This window comes from Mytilus galloprovincialis, chromosome 11 (assembly GCF_965363235.1).
Source record: "Mytilus galloprovincialis chromosome 11, xbMytGall1.hap1.1, whole genome shotgun sequence".
In the NCBI taxonomy this organism is placed as follows: domain Eukaryota; kingdom Metazoa; phylum Mollusca; class Bivalvia; order Mytilida; family Mytilidae; genus Mytilus; species Mytilus galloprovincialis.
Genome location: NC_134848.1, coordinates 23,151,395 through 23,173,438, shown reverse-complemented (window position 1 = coordinate 23,173,438; position 22,044 = coordinate 23,151,395). Strand labels below are relative to the sequence as shown.

The 22,044-nt window shown below is 34.0% G+C and overlaps 1 long non-coding RNA gene and 1 pseudogene across 1 annotated transcript; one reads left to right on the top strand and one right to left on the bottom strand.

Moving 5' to 3' along the window:
- Positions 1-251: 251 nt before the first annotated feature.
- LOC143051977 (uncharacterized) lies at positions 252-4,567 on the bottom strand (annotated as a pseudogene).
- On the top strand, positions 940-1,763 carry LOC143051059 (uncharacterized). The gene is made up of 2 exons (XR_012970566.1): positions 940-1,067; positions 1,348-1,763. It is a non-coding gene; the product is annotated as an uncharacterized LOC143051059 (long non-coding RNA).
- Positions 4,568-22,044: the final 17,477 nt, after the last annotated feature.

The following is a 22,044-nucleotide window of genomic DNA, read 5'->3' as shown; positions in this document are numbered from 1 at the left end:
ATAAAACTTTGTACATTGTTTTCCCTGTATTTGTTGAAAAGCGCATCATGTCAGCTGTTGTGGTAAGTTTTTACTAACATGAACGTGTGTTTGCTATAAGTTGTTTGACATTCCTTTACTTATTCTTTTGTGTAAGTCTCAGAATAAATTGGGTTCATCACCGGAAGTGTAAAAATCAAATGATTTATCAATAATATCATATAATTCCTTTACTTTCTCGAAAAATTCTCTTTCTCACTAACTTTGTCGACTTACATTACATCATCTTGTATTTCTTTTAAAAATGTCAACATTTCTGGTTTTGTCTTTCTCTTACTCTTTATCCATTTCTCATCGAGTTTCTTGTCAGCAAGTCCTACAAGTTCTTTCTCGACCAGTTTGCTAATTTCAGCTTTTGTCTTATTCGCTATGTTATCATATTCTTCTCTATCAGTTGGTTAAACAAATAAAGGTTCATACTTGTGTTTACTGCCGAGCGGTTTGTCTTTTAGCCAAATTAGATGTTTTCGTCGGTGTTCTTTTGATTTTTGAGAAAAATTAATAAAGTCTTTGTCCAAATCTTTTCCACTAATTGGACTTTAGGGTTTTTTGTTCAAGGAATTTTAAATTTTGAATTATGGTTCTAAAGTTTGAAATTTCTTTACCAATGTCGTACGCATACATATAAACCTCATCCACGGAGGACAGTCCCAGCAAAGTAGACAGAGAGCAATACACCTAAAAAAAAGAAATTGGAATTTATAGGAATTGAAACAAAACATATTTTTATGAAAATTACTTATGAATGCCTATGGATATTTAAAAAAAAGTTTCATGCAAGGTATCAATACAATTCATGTTTTATATAAGTTTCATTACAGAATTATATAATAATTATTAAGTGTGTTTAACGGCTGAATTATCAATTTGCATAGCTGAATTAAACCAATATGATTTAGGTTAAAGAATTGGAATTTATGACTAGGGCTAGTATCAACATTACAATCAAGGCCGAGTGTGGATCAGTATACACTTATACATCCAAGGGGTTTTCAACAAGCCCATCAACTTCAACTTCATCACAGATGGTAATTATTAATAATGACCTAATAACTGTTGCAAATAAATATTCAGGATCAATGCATAAGTAAAAAAAAAACCAACATGCATATATAGACAAACATATCAATATGCTTCATATTTTTGCCAATTTTTAATTGAATTTATTTTTTTTTGTAATTTTATTATTTTGTAATGACAGAAAGAAAGTAATGAGGTATCTATTGTTATTTGGTTTTATTGTTTTGGCATTTCTTCTTCTTTTCTGATTGTTTTATTTTGTTATATTTATTATTTTGTCGATAAAAGGAAACTTCTGACGTTCCAACTATTCCCGCCTTCCCAGCTCTTCAATCAGATCTAAAAGACTTTGACATGGGAGATGAAACTGACGGTGGTACCAGCAACACTGCGTTTCCGACCACAAAAGGCATTATTGATGACCTTACAAGATTAATAAAACCACTTACAAATGAGGCAGAAAGTCAAACAACTGACAGCTTTGTGAAACAAATCACAACAATCGGCGATGATTGAAAAGTATGTAATGAGGGACAACTAAACCAGCGGGTTATTTGGGTTGGATGTAGCTGTAAGACAACATGTAGCTACTGTGTCCATGCTCGTTGTATGGGTATAGCTGCCAAAACCAATGCACCACTTTCAAAAATAAAATTTTTCTGTCCGAAGCATATTGCTTCGGCTGAATAAACTTTATATGTCAAGTTTTGTTCTCTTTAATTACCTTATCTAATCTGTCGACATTCCTGCAAACTTGTAACCATTTGTTGTTGTCGGGTAATCCAGCGGGAATAAGTAGTTTGGTTTTTCGGTTATAATTCTCAAGAATGAAATCACCCCCTTCTCCCTTAGACTCATTCCCACTTACACTGTAAGATTCGTTATCCTCAATGAACGCAAGTACTTCAGGCGGACATTGTACTCTGACAAATAAATCTCTTACGAATGTCTCCATGTAAAAAGACATGTTGAGGCCGAAAATTTTACTTTTGCAATTTGAATAGCAGCCGTATTATTTTGTTAATACATGGAGTGCCAAACAGTAGGTAAATACTATTTCGGACATTAAAGCATAGTTATGATTTTGGACACCCAACAACCACTGGTAGTATCCTACAGCAGACACTGGTTCATTCTTATTTGTCTGCTCGCTACAATAATTCTTCAGCAGCTCCTGAGCCATGGCAAACATAAAAGCTGTAGTATCTGCCAACTTTTGTGGTGATCTGTAAAAAAATGATATCAGCTAGGTTTCTTCTAACATCGCAATTTGAAATGGGCAAACAAAAAACCTTGAAATGACGAACCAAAACAAATGAAATAATAATATTAAAAATCAGCTTTAAAGCGGTTTTTTTTTATTCGGTTAATCAAGAAAACGAATAATCCCGCTACAAATTTTAAAAAAGTGTTTTTTACATTATCAAACAGTTTAATTTAATCCATTTCAAATTTTAACCGAATATTGAAAATACATACTGGTAGCACCTTGACAGGCCTGGAGAGCTTTTATGGATGAGAATCCTAACATTTTAGCTAAATCAATAAGTCCAATGTCCCATAAAAGCTTGAACAAGGCTTTAACCATGTTTATTTCATAGTGCCCTTGTCCTGTAAGAAACAAAATATACTATATAGTCAACATGCAAACATATATATTTATTTAATGGACTTGTGGTGAATTTTATAATATCTTTATATGTTAATCTGCTTTATCAATATTATTCTAAATAATGTTACATAAAACATTATTGTTGCTTCAATAAATGTCATAACTTAGGTTGGGTGATATATAAACTTAGGTTGGGTGATATATATGCATTTGTGCCATTTAAAATAAAACAAAATATGAAAAGGCAATTTGCGCAAAAGCAAAGCGCTACTTCAATTTCATATCTAAAAAAATGATGATACACTTGCGTAAACGTGCCTGGCAGTAATAAGATATTGTTGTATTTTCGGCATTTTTCAAGAGGTATATCCTCGCAATGCCCTCTGTAATTTCTATGTTCTTCAAAATCCGTTATATCCTCAAATTCCATATAACATTCAGGGCAAACCATATGGTTGTCGATGACCTTGTTGCCAATTGTATATGGAAGTGCATCGCATCCAAGCACTGTCCATTTTCTTTTTGACTTTGTTAAAACTTCCATGTGATCAAATACCTAAAGTACAAAGTAAACACAATAAAAAGACCTTAACATGCATGGAATATTTGCCACTGGATGTTAAGCAACCAACAATCAATCAATCAATAAAAGACAATGGTACACGAATCAATCTGTATATATATTCATGGTTGTATTCAACATTTTGTTAATAATTAATAAATTACAAGGCAGAAATCGTATATATGTTACTTAAAAAAAAGATGTGGTATGATTCCCAATGAAAGACAAGTCCACAAGACACTCAGTGGTCACCATACGACCTTCAACAATGAGTCAAAAACATCGGTAACACAATATTATTGTTAAATTATATCAATTGATTTAATTATGCTGCTATACAGTACTAGCAATGGCAATAATGAATAGTAGTGTAAGGATTGAAAGAAGTAGTTAATCTAACAAAATATTATATAAATACCTTTTCTACAGACTCGAACAGGGTTCTCAAAACAAGGGTCTCCCATCACAACTTTAATTTTGTCAGCAGGATGTCCACTTTTTACAAAGTTGTATCTTAAAAATACAATGTTATATATTACAGTTTGTATAAAGATACATTTTTATTGTTAAATTATTATAGATTGGTTGTTTAACGTCCAGTGGCAAATATTTCATGCATATTCAGGACGAGAACACGTTCACAGTAAATACAATAGGTAGATTGTTGTAATAGAGGCCATCTAGGATGATGGTCGGGGAAATTTGGACTGCCAATGGAAAATGAGGGTATATTGGATAGGGACAGAAATTTTGCCTTGCAACAGGCATGATGAAGACATAATCTTTCAATCAGTTTAAAGAGGTCTGAAGCTGGCATATTATTAATTGCTAGTAGTCCTTTGTTAATGTATGTGTCAATGTCATTTTGCTTAGTTTCTTTTGTTACCTATTCTGATATCGGACTCTTAGTTTTACTGTGCTTATTGTTGTGTGTGTGTTTATTCTACATTGGCTAGAGGTATAGGGGAGGGTTGAGATCTCACCAAACATGTAAGGTATCTGATAAATTAATGATTTTTCTTATAGATGAAAGATAGGCAAAAAATACCAAAGGGACATTCAAACTCATAAGTCGAAAATAAACTGACAACGCCATGATTAAAAAAGAAAAAGACAAACAAACAACAGTACACAAAACACAACAAAAAAAACCCCTAAAGACTGAACAACACGAAATCCACCATAAACGGGGGTGATCTCAGGTGCTCCGAAAGGGCTAGCAGATCCTGCTCCACATGTGGCACCCGTCTTGTTGCTCATGTTAGTACAAACCTGGTAATAAGTCTTATGCGGTATGTCACATTTGGGAAAAGGGGACGGATTGTAGTTGACATTTCGAACATATCCCTTATCAGCTGTGAAACGGATATTCCATAACGGTCAATCAACTCGTGATAAAAGACGACATCTAATAAACTAATATTGTATCTTATGGATATACTAAGATAACTTATAGATAAAACAGGATATCTATGGTGGATATTTGTTTCCCTCAGTGTGTAAACATAACCTAAATAATCATTGTTATATAGATATAGGAAGATGTGGTGTTAGTGCAAATGAGACAACTCTCCATACAAATAACAATTTAAAAAAGTAAACCATTATAGGTCAATGTACGGCCTTCAACACGGAGCCTTGGATCACATCGAACAACAAGCTAAAAAGGGACCGAAAACTCTGATTTTATTTGGACCTATAATGATTGGTACAGGCATTTTCAAATGTAGAAAATACAAGCACAGCCAAACGGACGCCCCACTTTGACAAGCGTTTTACTACAGACCAAAAGAAGACCAAGTGGCCATTTTCCTGTTCCCCAGTCATCTTTAGGGGTTACAGGGTAAGAAAGCAGACCCGACAACTTAAAATAATTATTAAAACATTATTTAATTATAACAGGAAAGAGATAGTTATAACAGGAAAGAGATAGTCGATGAAGCCGAGTTGAATTGTGTAAAGAATAAACGGGAAAACTTTGGGCGGACACAATATTTCCCTCTCAGTGTTGATGTAATAATTTTGCGAAATAAAACTCTTACAGGAATTGCTCAGATAGATGATAAATATCAGATTTTAGAAATGAATGAATATCCCTAGCTAATAGAGACAGAGATACATTGTTCAATGCAAAGAGTGGAGGAGAACAAATAGTCCAGCAGATAGGTGCAATATATGAAGGAATTGTGCACTTCGTGCTAAAAGCACCAAATTTTGCTCAAACATACTTTTATCTATACTCTTTAATTTAAGATATGGAGGAAAGCTGGAAATATAGTTAACTTCCGGTAAAATCCAAAATGGCGGATGCATGTTAAAATTTCAACTTTTCTCAATTCTCTCTCAATTTTTTTAGTTTTAACTACAAGACCTGATGTTTTAATTGATCTGAATCACATTCATTGGTTTTCAGTATTGTTCAAGCAGCAATTAGGTGACGTTTAGTCAACTTCCTGTCAAAAATTCCTGTTAAAATTCAAGAAAAATGTCGACTTTTAATTTACAAAAAGTGAGAAGAAGGATGTAATAGAATCATGTATTTATTTATTTATTTGGAGACCATTAGAATTCAATTCATATGGTGAACAATATTGTTTCATTATTATATTTGAATGCAGATAGACATACACTTTATAAATCAAGAGTCTAAATAACAATTCAAAGATGAGCTCTGAACGATTTAAACTTTTTGAGACATAAGATGATCAAAGCCCAGGTAGTTCTTCCTCAAATGTTGTAGAGGTTGGCTGGACTTTATTTTAAGTTCATTTATATGTTTTGGAGTTTAGTGTGACATCCATTTTCACTGAACTAGTACACAATTTCTTATAGGGACCAGCTGAGGACCACCTCCAGGTGCGGGAATTTCTCGCTTCATTGAACAACCATTGGTGCAATCAGCTGCTGTCTGCTCTTTGGTCAGTTTGTTGTCTCTTTGACATCTTCTCCATTTCCATTCTCAATGTTAAATATATGATTTGTCAAAATATGACAGACGAATAGCTGCAATGCCTTACACCTCTAAAGTGTATCAATATTGGTGCAGGATATGTTACTTTGGCGTGAAATCTTGTTAAATACAAAGAACTTCGATGTTAACCGTCTATGACCAATCTGTATACACAATATGATGGCAGTGGTCTTCTTTGTACCATGCAAAAAAAAAAACAACAATGCCACATATATGGCCTGCCATCTTCACACAGAACTAAAATTAGACATCAAAAGGATACAGATGATATGCAAAAACAACAGGCAATCGCAGCTGCAAACCAGCTTATCATGAAAATTAGCAATGACAGACTGTGTATGTTACTTTTGTTGTTCGTATAAACCAGATGAAAACCTCCACGAAGAAACAACAACTAATGTTGATATCCCTTTTCGTCGATGTGTACTAAAGCTTCAGTACACAACTTTATTAGAGAATATCAGTGCTTGGGATCTTATTGTACAAGAAACAAAATATCATGTCCAATGACTTGCTAATCTTTATCGGCAGGCATCAAAAGTCTCTAGTGAAGATGAGACTGAATAAGGAAGAGACACACGAATAATCCATGGAATCGCATTAGCTGAATTCATCAGCTACATTGAAGATTCCATAACCGAAGAAGATTTAGCACCATTATTCAAGATGCCTTGGCGAATAAGGAATCTAGGTGTTGACATTGAAGACAGAGTTCATAGTACAAGATTTTACATTTATGGGTTGTTTGTCTGTGAGAGAGCTTTCACATGCTTTCAGAGATGATATAGGACCCTCGTTTCAGAAAGGAGGTGACGATGAATTTGACTCAAACTAAATGCAGATTTATAAAGCAGTAACAATTATTCGCAGCGACATGTTTATTGTTACATTTAGGTTTGACGGTAGTTTTCCAGTGCACTGTGAGGAGAATTCTGTTCGAAGATCTCTCGTAACTCTTGTTACTAAATAATTAAAAATTTGGTGACTATGTGGAACGCATCTATCCAATCGAGCTAGAGATAAAGGATACTACAGATACAGTTAAGTCGGCCTCATATCTTGACTTACATCTAGAAATTAACAATGAGGGTCGGTTGAAAACAAAACTTTACGACAAAAGAGATGATTTCAGATTTCCAATTGTGAACTTTCCATTTCTAAGTAGCAACATTCCAGCAGCACCTGCATACGGGGTATATATCTCCCAATTGATACGATATTCCCGTGCTTGCATTTCCTATCATGATTTTCTTGATAGAGGGTTGCTGCTCACAAGGAAGCTATTAAACCAAGAGTTCCAAATGGTGAAGTTGAAATCATTCCTTCGTAAATTTTACGGACGCCATCACGAGTTGGTTGACCGTTATGGAATAACCGTTCCACAAATGATATCCGATATGTTCCTTACGTCGTAACTACAATCCCCTTCCCTTTCATGAATGTGACCTACCGAATCAGACCATTTACCGGATTTGTTATCACATAAGCAACACGACGGGTGCCGCATGTGGAGCAGGATCTGCTTACCCTTCCGGAGCACCTGAGATCACCCCCAGTTTTTTGGTGGGGTTCGTGTTGTTTATTCTTTAGTTTTCTATGTTGTGTAATGTGTGCTGTTGTTTGTTTGTCTTTTTCATTTTTAGCCATGGCGTTGTCAGTTTGTTTTAGATTTATGAGTTTGACTGTCTCTTTGGTATCTTTTGTCCCTCTTTTGTTAGTTTGTTGTTGTATGGACAAGCTATAACAACCGGTTACTTATCAGCAGGAAACACTAAAGATAGCTTAGATGTTAATATTCAACAGCTACAAACGAATTCTTAACGTTTACTCTCCAAAGACCCGTCATCATGCATCTAAAGAAACCTCTTTTATATGCACCTAGGAATAATGATTGACTATCAGACAAACAACATGAAATAAACCGGTTGTTTAGTCAGATTGAGGCACTTTTAACAGAAAACCCATAAGCCCTGCGAAGATGGATGATAGCTTGACAAGAAATTGCAAGACTTGCTAAAGAGTTTGAGCAGAGGGGTGAAAGATACCAGAGGGACAGTCATATATCGATTTCTTGATGAAGAGGACACAACTGACCATGAACAGAAACTAAGTGCTCACAACTGTTTATCCATAATGTAGCTTTTGTGATAGAAGAGTTAGGAAATCAATTTCTTGAAGACAGCAACGAACTGCTTGTTCTGTATACCAATTTAATATATAGCTCCCTCAGCAGTTGTTGATACTATTCGTCGTTCGTTGAATAGAAATAGATGGACAGTACCAGTATGAAAAGTTTATTTAAGAGGAAACTTAGATGAGTCCTTTAAACAAGAAAATCACACCCATCCACCAGCATTTAGTCTCATTTAGTTTAATACAAAGTCTTTCGAAACATTGACAAGATGTAACTATTGTAGACAATATAACGATTGACTATACAAAGAGACGTTATCAAAGGCAAACATGCTAACCACGAAACTGATAGAGTTTCTCAGGTGTAGAAAAAACAAAACAGAGTTTATTCTATTTCTGTCTAATTATAAACTGATCGATGAACACATTTTCGGGAAGAGAATTATTGCTACAGTTGATACCAGTCCGATGTAGTAGTACTTGTTGTGTCCTGCTTTCATGTAAAAAATGCAGCTGATATTTATTGGTTTAAGGACTGGAAAACACTTCGGATGCATTTAATTTCATGAGCTTGCTAATGTTTTAGGACAAGAAAACGCATATATGCATTGCCTCTTTTCCATGCCTTCACTGAATTCGACACTGTGGCATCGATCGCTGGTTAAGGAAAAAAACAGCATGGGATACATGGATATCATTTAATGGTGTCACATGAGCATTCATCGTTATGAGAGACCAGGATTGCGTTCAATATCGTAGCAGCTAGCCTACGTAGTGCTACGCACATGTTTGTCTACAGAACTAGTAGTGTGCTAGCTGCTATCAATATCTATGTAGCAGCTAGGATAGCTTCACGTTCAATAGTCCTAATCTACGTAACCCTATGTAGCCGCTACGATATTAATCGCAGCCCTGGCGAGAACTCTGAATGTCGAAACCACTATTATACAATTAATCGAACGATTCGTTATTCTGATGTATGATCGAACAAATATATCAGAGAAGGTCAATGATATTAAACTTTTTTTTGTTAATAAATAAAATAAAATTGAGAATGGAAATGGGGAATGTGTCAAAGAGACAAAAACCCGACCATAGAACAGACAACAGCAGAAGTTCACCAACAGGTCTTATTAAACATATGTACTTCGTCTCTAAATTACGTTTTCGTGTGATATTTTTTACCGGAAGTGTCAAAATTCTGAATAAAACACCCTGAGGGTTTCAAAGAAATGATACATTATTTCAAACCATGAATACACAATAATATTATAGTCTACACAGCAAACTTTGACTACCAGTTGTGAGAATTAAATAACCATTAATCAGTTATCAAATGCATGTCCGCCATATTGATGATAAAACAGGAAGTGGATAAAATCAAGCTTGCCTCCATATCTTATTTTGTTTAGAACGGTTCAAACTATATTTCTACCAAATTTTATGCTTTAAACACAAAGTGCACAATTATTCACCTATCTGCTGGACTAAAAGTAGACCATAATGGTGAAATTGATTTTTAAACTATAAACCCCAAAAGTCATCCCTTTGTAGTATAGAATTGTGTGGTATAATTCCAGACAGATTCATACACTGTAACACAAGCTATTATCTTCAAAAATGCGTATGTTAGCCCTAATTCCTAAAATTGCAGATAAACATTCCTTTCAAGCAAATGAAAAAAGGTTCACTCAGATGATGGACAAAGTCAAAAACAAAAACACAATTTTAGAAAGGCAAAATGGAGACCTGAAATGCAAAATTAAGCAAATTAATTATAAAACTACGCTTGAAAAAGAATTAATGAAAACTAAATTGGAAACAAAATGGGAGTTGCTTACCCAGAAAAAAATAAAACACAAATTGACAAAATAAATAAGCTAGACTTGCATCTAGGTGGAATAAACAATGAGTTAAATGAAGGAAAACAAAATAGATTCCTTGGAATCACCATTTAATGTTTAGGACGACAAGTTAACAAAAATTACAATCTGTAGGTCTAGTCATAATAGAGGCCATCCGTGATAATGGTCGGGGAGGTTTGGATTGCCACTAGAAAATTAGGGTATATTGGATAGGGAGAGCAATTTTGCCTTACAACAGGCAACATACGGACCCTCAAATGGACAGTCAAAATATTACATCAAAGCTACTAAAAATAAAATTATCTTTCATAACAATGAAGTTTTGGTTTTAAAAATTGTATATTGCATTACGAAAATCAGAATTGGTTACTGTGTCCTAGATCACGAGATTACACATATGAAACCATACATGTAATGACGATATAATTACAGTTGCACACCATGTATTATAACCATGGTAAAGCATTCAATGTTGCTGTATAGGTTTCTAACATGTATATGTGTTTATACAATGTTTTCCATATTGTCACCAATTGATAATTTTAAATTTCAAGACAATGTTTAGACTTTCACAGGGGAACAAAATAACGGTCGCCCAGAAGCCAATGGCGACCAGAAACTGACCTGGGCGACCTTTTTATTCAGTTGTGGTAGCCTAGGTGGCGAATGGAAAAAAAGTGCTCATATTACCTATGGTTATGTGAACTTGATGAAATGAAAGGTTTAAATTTAGGTAAAATATATAGGAACCAGGAAACTATTTTTATATTTATTTTTCGTTATCCTATAGGTCAGTGCAGGCCAGGGTGGTGTAATTGTTAAAATATTACCAATTTAAAAGACGCGTCCGGCTCTGCATACTTAATTTAGTTATTGATCAGGTTGGGCTCATGTCAGAAAACATGGGGTGATCCCATGTTTACAGGATAAACACGTTTTTCTGGGGTCGAAAAACCCCTTGAAAACTGGGGTATAAAACTTTGTACATTGTTTTCCCTGTATTTGTTGTCAGCTGTTGTGGTAAGTTTTTACTAACATGAACTTGTGTTTGCTATAAGTTGTTTGACATTCCTTTACTTATTCTTTTGTGTAAGTCTCAGAATAAATTGGGTTCATCACCGGAAGTGTAAAAATCAAATGATTTATCAATAATATCATATAATTCCTTTACTTTCTCGAAAAATTCTCTTTCTGACTAACTTTGTCGACTTCCATTACTCCATCTTGAACATCAATCCAAGTGCAATATGAAACAAAGCTTTCTATTGGTTGATTAATCTTTTGAGCGTTGCAAAATTGTATGGAGGGCATAATTAACAAAACAAGACCAAAACCTGATGATCATTTAATATTTCAAATATGATGATTGGCAATTATTCAGTTTATAATTAAGGACCAAGAAAAGATAAGAAACAACACATATTAAGATTCTGAAATACAATAAATAACATATTAATATCGTCATATATGCCAATAGATATCAATCTATAACAAAAAATCATATAATATATATAAATATATCTAATCAAAAGAGAATTATAGAATATATGATTGTAAATAAGCAAATTTGAAGAACAACACAACAAAATGTTTTGCATTTATATGGATTTTGAATATTCTCTGCTTATTTTTTATTTTTTTCGCCAAAAAAGGGGGGGTGACAAATAAATATAAATTATGTAATCTATTGCAAAATATGGATCTTTTTTAGGACAAAACATCAAAATTTGGACGCAAGTCAACTGTCCAGGTTATAACTAAAAGAAAGAAGCCGGTAAAAGAACTAGATTCAAGGAAAGACCAACAGAAGTATTTTTCTCGAAGAAAAGATACTATATTTAATAAGGTATAGTTCCATTCCTAATAATACGACAAATATACCGTTGATAAAAAATGGGGCAAATGTAGTACTGTTAATAGACTATTGTATATATACATTGACAAGTTTGCTTTGTGAGAATAAAGTTGATTGATTGATTATTGGTTGCTTAACGTCCAGTGGCAAATATTTCATGCATATTCAGGACGAGAACAAGTTCACAATAAATACAATAGGTAGGTTGATACAATAGAGGCCATTCAGGAATTATGGTCGGAGAAATTTGGACTGCCACCGGAAAAGGAGGGTATATGGATAGGGACAGCAATTTTGCCTTGCAACAGGCCACCTACGGACCCCTCAAAGAGTTGTTGCAAGGGTTCTTAACGTGCAAAGAGCGTGGCACTCTCTTTACACGAGGCATCGGATTTAACGTCCCCCTTCTGACCGGACGTGACTGCGAACTTGATACATCCCGCACAGCCAAACGGACGCCCCACTTCGGCAAGCGTTTTACTGCCGGTCGGGAGAAGACCAAGTGACCATATTTCTATACCCCAGTCACCCTTGGGGTATGTGAGAATAAAGATATATATATATAATCACCATATTATTCTGTATGTTTAAATAAATTTGTAGGCATTTAAAATTATGTTACTTACTTAGCCCTTAAAAAATTTATTTAATTTATTTGGCTATGATAGAAAAAAAACAACAACATGAGAATAGATCTACAATTACAATTACAAGAACCTAACAAATCATCAGTTAATATACATCATCTTGTATTTCTTTTAAAAATGTCAACATTTCTGGTTTTGTCTTTATCTTTATCCATTTCCCATCGAGTTTCTGGTCACCAAGTCCTACAAGTTCTTTCTCGACCAGTTTGCTAATTTTAGCTTTTGTCTTATTCGCTATGTTATCGTAGTCTTCTCTATCAGTTGGTAAAACAAATAAAGGTTCATACTTGTGTTTACTGCCGAGCGGTTTGTCTTTTAGCCAAATTAGATGTTTTCGTCGGTGTTCTTTTGATTTTTGAGAAAAATTAATAAAGTCTTTGTCCAATTCTTTTCCACTAATTGGACTTTAGGGTTTTTTGTTCAAGGAATTTTAAATTTTGAATTATGGTTCTAAAGTTTGAAATTTCTTTACCAATGTCGTACGCATACATATAATCCTCATCCACGGAGGACAGTCCCAGCAAAGTAGACAGAGAGCAATACACCTAAAAAAAAGAAATTGGAATTTATAGGAATTGAAACAAAACATATTTTTATGAAAATTACTTATGAATGCCTATGGATATTTAAAAAAAAAGTTTCATGCAAGGTATCAATACAATTCATGTTTTATATAAGTTTCATTATAGAATTATATAATAATTATTAAGTGTGTTTAACGGCTGAATTATCAATTTGCATAGCTGAATTAAACCAATATGATTTAGGTTAAAGAATTGGAATTTATGACTAGGGCTAGTATCAACATTACAATCAAGGCCGAGTGTGGATCAGTATACACTTAAACATCCAAGGGGTTTTCAACAAGCCCATCAACTTCAACTTCATCACAGATGGTAATTATTAATAATGACCTAATAACTGTTGCAAATAAATATTCAGGATCAATGCATAAGTAAAAAAAAACCAACATGCATATATAGACAAACATATCAATATGCTTCATATTTTTGCCAATTTTTAATTGAATTTCTTTTATTTTGTAATTTTATTATTTTGTAATGACAGAAAGAAAGTTATGAGGTATCTATTGTTATTTGGTTTTATTGTTTTGGCATTTCTTCTTCTTTTCTGATTGTTTTATTTTGTTATATTTATTATTTTGTCGATAAAAGGAAACTTCTGACGTTCCAACTATTCCCGCCTTCCCAGCTCTTCAATCAGATCTAACAGACTTTGACATGGGAGATGAAACTGACGGTGGTACCAGCAACACTGCGTTTCCGACCACAAAAGGCATTATTGATGACCTTACAAGATTAATAAAACCACTTACAAATGAGGCAGAAAGTCAAACAACTGACAGCTTTGTGAAACAAATCACAACAATCGATGATTGAAAAGTATGTAATGAGGGACAACTAAACCAGCGGGTTATTTGGGTTGGATGTAGCTGTAAGACAACATGTAGCTACTGGGTCCATGCTCGTTGTATGGGTATAGCTGCCAAAACCAATGCACCACTTTCAAAAATAAAATTTTTCTGTCCGAAGATGAATAAACTTTATACGTCAAGTTTTGTTCTCTTTAATTACCTTATCTAATCTGTCGACATTCCTGCAAACTTGTAACCACTTGTTGTTGTCGGGTAATCCAGCGGGAATGAGTAGTTTGGTTTTTCGGTTATAATTCTCAAGAATGAAATCACCCCCTTCTCCCTTAGACTCATTCCCACTTACACTGTAAGATTCGTTATCCTCAATGAACGCAAGTACTTCAGGCGGACATTGTACTCTGACAAATAAATCTCTTACGAATGTCTCCATGTAAAAAGACATGTTGAGGCCAAAAAAAAGTGGCGAAAATTTTACTTTTGCAGTTTGAATAGCAGCCGTATTATTTCGTTAATACATGGAGTGCCAAACAGTAGGTAAATACTATTTCGGACATTAAAGCATAGTTATGATTTTGGACACCCGACAACCACTGGTAGTATCATACAGCAGACACTGGTTCATTCTTATTTGTCTGCTCGCTACAATAATTCTTCAGCAGCTCCTGAGCCATGGCAAACATAAAAGCTGTAGTATCTGCCAACTTTTGTGGTGATCTGTAAAAAAAATGATATCAGTTAGGTTTCTTCTAACATCGCGATTTGAAATGGGCAAACAAAAAACCTTGAAATGACGGACCAAAACAAATGAAATAATAATATTAAAAATCAGCTTTAAAGCGTTTTTTTTTTATTCGGTTAATCAAGAAAACGAATAATCACGTTACAAATTTAAAAAAAGTGTTATTTACATTATCAAACAGTTTAATTTAATCCATTTCAAATTTTAACCGAATATAGAAAATACATACTGGTAGCACCTTGACAGGCCTGGAGAGCTTTTATGGATGAGAATCCTAACATTTTAGCTAAATCAATAAGTCCAATGTCCCATAAAAGCTTGAACAAGGCTTTAACCATGTTTATTTCATAGTGCCCTTGTCCTGTAAGAAACAAAATATACTATATAGTCAACATGCAAACATATATATTTATTTAATGGACTTGTGGTGAATTTTATAATATCTTTATATGTTAATCTGCTTTTTCAATATTATTCTAAATAATATTACATAAAACATTATTGTTGCTTCAATAAATGTCATAACTTAGGTTGGGTGATATATAAACTTAGTTTGGGTGATATATATGTATTTGCGGCATTTAAAATAAAACAAAATATGAAAAGGCAATTTGCGCAAAAGCAAAGCGCTACTTCAATTTCATATCTAAAAAAATGATGATACACTTGCGTAAACGTACCTGGCAGTAATAGGATATTGTTGTATTTTCGGCATTTTTCAAGAGGTATATCCTCGCAATACCCTCTGTAATTTCTATGTTCTTCAAAATCCGTTATATCCTCAAATTCCATATAACATTCAGGGCAAACAATATGGTTGTCGATGACCTTGTTGCCAATTGTATATGGAAGTGCATCGCATCCAAGCACTGTCCATTTTCTTTTTGACTTTGTTAAAACTTCTATGTGATCAAATACCTAAAGTACAAAGTAAACCCAATAAAAAGACATTAACATGCATGGAATATTTGCCACTGGATGTTAAGCAACCAACAATCAATCAATCAATAAAAAGACAATGGTACACGAATCAATCTGTATATATATTCATGGTTGTATTCAACATTTTGGCCTATCTTGTTAATAATTAATAAATTACAAGGTAGAAATTGTATATATGTTACTTCAAAAAAAGATGTGGTATGATTCCCAATGAAAGAAATGTCCACAAGACACTCAGTGGTCACCATACGACCTTCAACAATGAGTCAAAAACATCGGTAACACAATATTATTGTTAAATTATATTAATTGATTTAATTATGCTGCTATACAGTTCTAGCAATGGCAATAATGAATAGTAGTGTAAGGATTGAAAGAAGTAGTTAATCTAACAAAATATTATATAAATACCTTTTCTACAGACTCGAACAAACAGGGTTCTCAAAACAAGGGTCTCCCATCACCACTTTAATTTTGTTAGCAGGATGTCCACTTCTTACAAAGTTGTATCTTAAAAATACAATGTTATATATTACAGTTTGTATAAAGATACATTTTAATTGTTAAATTATTGTAGATTGGTTGCATAACGTCCAGTGGCAAATATTTCATGCATATTCAGGACGAGAACAAGTTCACAATATATACAATAGGTAGGTCTTGTCAAAATAGAGGCCATCTGGGATGATGGTCGGGGAAATTTGGACTGCCACTGGAAAATGAGGGTTTATTGCATAGGGACGGAAATTTTGCCTTTCAACAGGCCACCTACGGACCCCTAATTGAGTTGTTGCAAGGGTTCTTAACGTGCAAAGAGCATGGCACTCTCTCTACACGAGACATCGGATTTAACGTCCCCATTCTGACCGGACGTGACTGCGAACTTGATACATCCCGCACAGCCAAACGGACGCCCCATTTCAGCAAGTGTTTTACTGCCGGTCGGGAGAAGACCAAGTGACCATATTTCTATTCCCCAGTCACCCTTGGGGAGTTCACACTTTAATTCTTGATTACAAAAAATATGACCAGAAAAACCTTAAATGATCGTCGAATCACCCATAAGTTTGGATGTTGCACATAGAAAGTAAAGCACATTAGGAATCCCTATTTAGTTTATTATCACCTGAGCTTTTGGCTAAGATGTCAAAGACCAAATGTATGAACTATTTAATCATCGAAAATATCTAAAGACAAGTAATTGGATTTCCCAAATGGCAGCAGTCGTAGGAATATTGTTTGTCGTCAATACGTAGTCAACTACGTCAGTAGTCTTTTAAAATAAGTTCAACTGTTCATGCTGTTGGTGGCAATTTTAAATTAGAAGACGAAATTTTCGTTTCTTTTTCTATTTGGAGGCAGGGGTTCAAATAAGCGGTGATCCGAGGTCCGCGACTTTCCACTTTTACAGTCGGACTTTCGACTTGCTTACTAGCTACGCCCGACGGACCTCATACTTGAAAGGAAAAAAATAGCTTTGCATTATATATTCATCATTATTAAACATGACAGCGATGTTCATTTTGTTCAACCGCTAGCTTTATACAGAAAATCGCCGACAAATACTGTAAATTCTAGTAAAATTGTATTTGACTGACAAAAATTGATGCCGTGAGAGAGGTATATTAAGGGACAAAAATCGTGTCAAGACGGAATACATAGAATAGTGACGTAGTTTTCATAATGGTATACGCATGCGTCAAAATAGAAAAATGGCTGCTTCCATAAAGATGATATGATTGATTGATTGTTGGTTGCTTAATGTCCAGTGGCAAATATTTCATGCATATTCAGGACGAGAACAAGTTCACAATAAATACAATAGGTAGGTTGTTGTAATAGAGGCCATCTACGATGATGGTCGGGGAAATTTGGACTGCCACTGGAAAATGAGGGTATATTGGATAGGGACAGAAATTTTGCCTTGCAACAGGCCACCTACGGACCCCTCAAAAAGTTGTTGCAAGGGTTCTTAACGTGCAAAGAGCGTGGCACTCTCTTAAGACGAGGCATCGGATTTAACGTCCCCTTCTGACGGACGTGACTGCGAACTTGATACATCCCGCACAGCCAAACGGATTAAGCCAACATTTGTGAATAAAGTGTTGCGCCATCTATCGGAAGATGGTAGCACTTGAACTCTTCAATTTAGAGGTAAAAACACGGTGGCGTCTAGATTCTACACACTTGCTAAAGCCGGAAACGAAAATATACATGCACTTGTGCAAGAAATATACAAAGGAACTTCTATTAGTCGATTAAAAATATTAAAATTGTTACTGAATGTGGTCGTATGTTTCGGGATGTAAAGACTTGTACAATAAACACGTGGCGATTGATTACAAACACTTTCTACATTTACACGTGATCATGTTATTGGCGCTTTTTGACTGGATGCAGCGAGTTTCGACTGCAATCAATAAAAATCCTTACCTTGTGTCTCCGAAATTTTATCTTAATCCGCCAAGGGTGAAGAGAACGGGAGTGAATATTTTGTCACAAAGTACAGATACATGTATACCACACCCCCACCTGTTACATGGACATGTAATATCACATAGAAGAAATACATGTATACCACACCCCACCTGTAACATGAATATTTTATGTCACAGAACAGATACATGTATACCAACATACTCGCCTGTTACATAGACATTTTATGTCACAAAGAACAGAAACATTTTTACCAACAGCCCACATGTTGCATGTGCATTTTATTTCACATAGAACATATAGATGTAATAATCATATTATATACCCCACCCCCACATATGTTACATGGACATATTTTGTCACATAGAACAGATACACGTAAACCCGCACACCCACATATTACATGGACATTTAATGTAGCATAGAACATATACATGTATACTAACACCCCCACCTGTAACATGGATATTTTTTATGACACATAGAACAGAAACATTTAAACTAATACCACTATGGATATTTTATGTCACAGAACAGATACATGTATACCATTGACTGTTGGTTGCTTTACGTCCACTGGCAAATATTTCATGCATATTCAGGACGAGAACAAGTTAACAATAAATACAATAGGTAGGACTTGTAATAGAGGCCATTTGGGATGATAGTCGGGGAATTTCGGACTGCCACTGGAAAATGAGGGTATATTGGTTAGGTACAGAAATTGTGCCTTGCAACAGGCCACCTACGGACCCCTCAAAGAGTTGTTGCAAGAGTTCTTCACGTGCAAGAGCGTGGCACTCTCTTTATCACGAGGCATCGGATTTAACGTCCCCAATCTTACCGGACGTGACTGCGAACTTGATACATCCCGCACAGCCAAACGGACGCCCCACTTCGGCAAGCGTTGTACTGCCGGTCGTAAGAAGACCAAGTGACCATATTTCTATTCCCCAGTCACCCTTGCGGGGTTCATGTATACCAACATACTCTCCTGTTACAAGCTATACAAAATACTAAAATTAAAAACCCAACAATTCTCAAAATTTTATATGTAATGAGGAATTTAAAATTTCTTCTGAAAGAAATAATATTTCTATGGGTTCCGAGTCATGATGGAATCCTTGGAAACACAGCAATAGACCTTGAGGCAAATGATGCCCTGGATGAACCTTCATCTAACTGTGATATACCATATACTGATTTTAAATCTAATATTAGAGAATATATTTCTAATATATTGAAAAATGAATGGAGTAAAAAAGATAATAAATTACATGAAATTAAACCTAATTTGGGCAAACCTTTTAATAATTTTATGTCCAGAAAAGATCAGTGTTATTTCTAGATGTCTTATTGGTCATACTAGAATAACACACGAGTATCTTTTAAAAAATGAAGATGAACCACAATGTGTACGTTGCAACTGAAAGTAGACTATTAAACATGTTTTAATTAATTGCATTGACTTTGCTGATATTCACAAGAAGCATTTCAATGTCAATAATATGTATGATTTATTTAATAATGTTACATTTACAACTATTGTTGCATTTTTAAAAGAAATTAGAATTTATTTTGGAATATAAAAATGTTATTATATTTAAGTCGTTATCTTACTGATGATTTTTATTTGTAAATAATCAATTTGCTTTAGTCTAGAATTTTAGAATATTGAAGGACTTTTTGTCTTATTTTAAAAATATGCTCTCGCCGCGATATAGCCTTGTGCTGGTGCGGCGTAAAGCAACCAACAATCAATCAATCAACACTGAAAGAATCTTTCATACCCTACAAGGTAAAGACAGTTTACTTAAGGTGGTACCTAACACCTTTACTAAAATTAATTTAGCTCGTTTAATTTTCTTAAAATTTTGATAAAGTATTTACTTTTAACCTTTAACAAAAATATAAAAATTTCAAAAATTTTGAACCAACCGTTTTGTCAGAAAATTTAAACTGGTTATATAGCAGTTTGACAAACACCAATTTTGATCATTGAGAGGCTTAATATTTCCTCTACAACACAACGTAATTAAAACGTTAAGCTGACTTTACAGAGTTATCTCCCTGTAGTGTTAGGATTTACTTAAGTGGATTTATTGATGAAGATACACTTTTGTCAAGACCACTAAAGTTGTCCATTATCAAAAAATAAAGGTATATAATTATTCTTGATAACTCTTTCCACTTTCTTTCCACAGTTTTAATGCTAGGAAGTTTTCACTTTGCAAATGAAAATAATTTTATAATATTTAAGACATGTATATTATTATGATTTTTAGTTTCATCAATTCCTTTATTGACCATTTCTGGAAGGTAGTTGAGCTTGATAATTTTTTAAATAACAATGTTTTCCATTTGCAGGGGCATCATTTTTGTACTTGAGAAACAATAACATTAAAATACAATGCTTTATTAAGTATGGAACAATGTCTATATAGTTAAAAGCAAAATTTTCTTTAAAAGCCTCTAATTAATCTGATTAACCTTAAATGGATATTTGATAAACATTTATAGATATGTACATGCCACACCCCAGACAGCAAAATAACTTAACTTATATATATATTTTGTTCCAGTTTCAGTGAAAGAGTGTGTGGCCTGTGAAAAGCAGTTTCATTTTGATGGTTTAGGACTTGCTGTTTTGAATATGGGAAGAAATGGAGTTTCACATGAAATTTTAAGAAGATTCATGTACTATTTACTAACTTGAAAGTAAGTTGAATTGAACTAATGATGAGATAATAACATGTCGACAGTAAACTCAATTTGGAACATTAATTCAATAATACACCTATATCCATTTGTCCGAGATTTCTGAATATCATAATTTTATTTGATTGTATTCCAATGTTTTGAAAATCAATACATATATATAAAATGAGAGAGCACAGTGAAGTTGGTGTACGTGGGTTCGATCCCCACCCTATGCAGATATTTTATCATAGGCTGGTTGCAAAAGTAGAGAGTTTCGCCTAGTGGTCCCGCTTCAACTTCACTGTGCCATCTATGAAAAATAATATTCCCTTCCTTTTAGATTTTTCTTTTTTACTATTATTCAACTCCAACTATTTACTGTTTTTCTCTTATGTACTTCCTATGTGATATGATGAATTCCGGCATTGTTATTTATAAACTGTTCTGCAAAATCAGCAATGTTTTTATTTTACTAGATCAATACTTTGTTGATTCCAAATATGGCAAATTTTGTTACCTTTTATAAATTTTTTGGCTGAAAAATAACTACATGCATGACATATGTCAGAGGTTGCTGAATTTAATCATATTTCTATTTAGTTCCATTCCAATTTTCAGGACAACTATTTTTTCAGAATAGTGTACTCAAAAAAGTCATTTATAGATTCAGGATATCAGAGCTTCTGTGAAAAAAAGGAGTTACCAGGATTTTAAAGAAGCTTGGTACTACATAAATTCTTTCCATTGTCCTGACTGTTGGCCAGATCCAGACACTAGTCATGGATGCTACATCTGTAGCTTTCCGTAAGGAATTGATTTCATGGGAGAGTTTATTTAGCGACAGCAATGACAAATCCAAACCTTCTAACAAAGCTGATTCTTCGAGGTATGATAATTATCAATACAATACCTCATATCAGAAGCTATAGTTGTATTCAATATTATTGCTTTTTTCATGAATTTTGCTTTATAATCTTTTTTTCTTAGGATTTTTCATAATTAGGAATTGAATGAGAGGGTTGGTTATTGCTAAAAACTGGGGTACACGTAAGGTTGGCAGTGTAAACATTCATGACATCCGGTAAAAAAGCAATACAAGACTAGCAAGAAAATCAATCTGGTTGAGA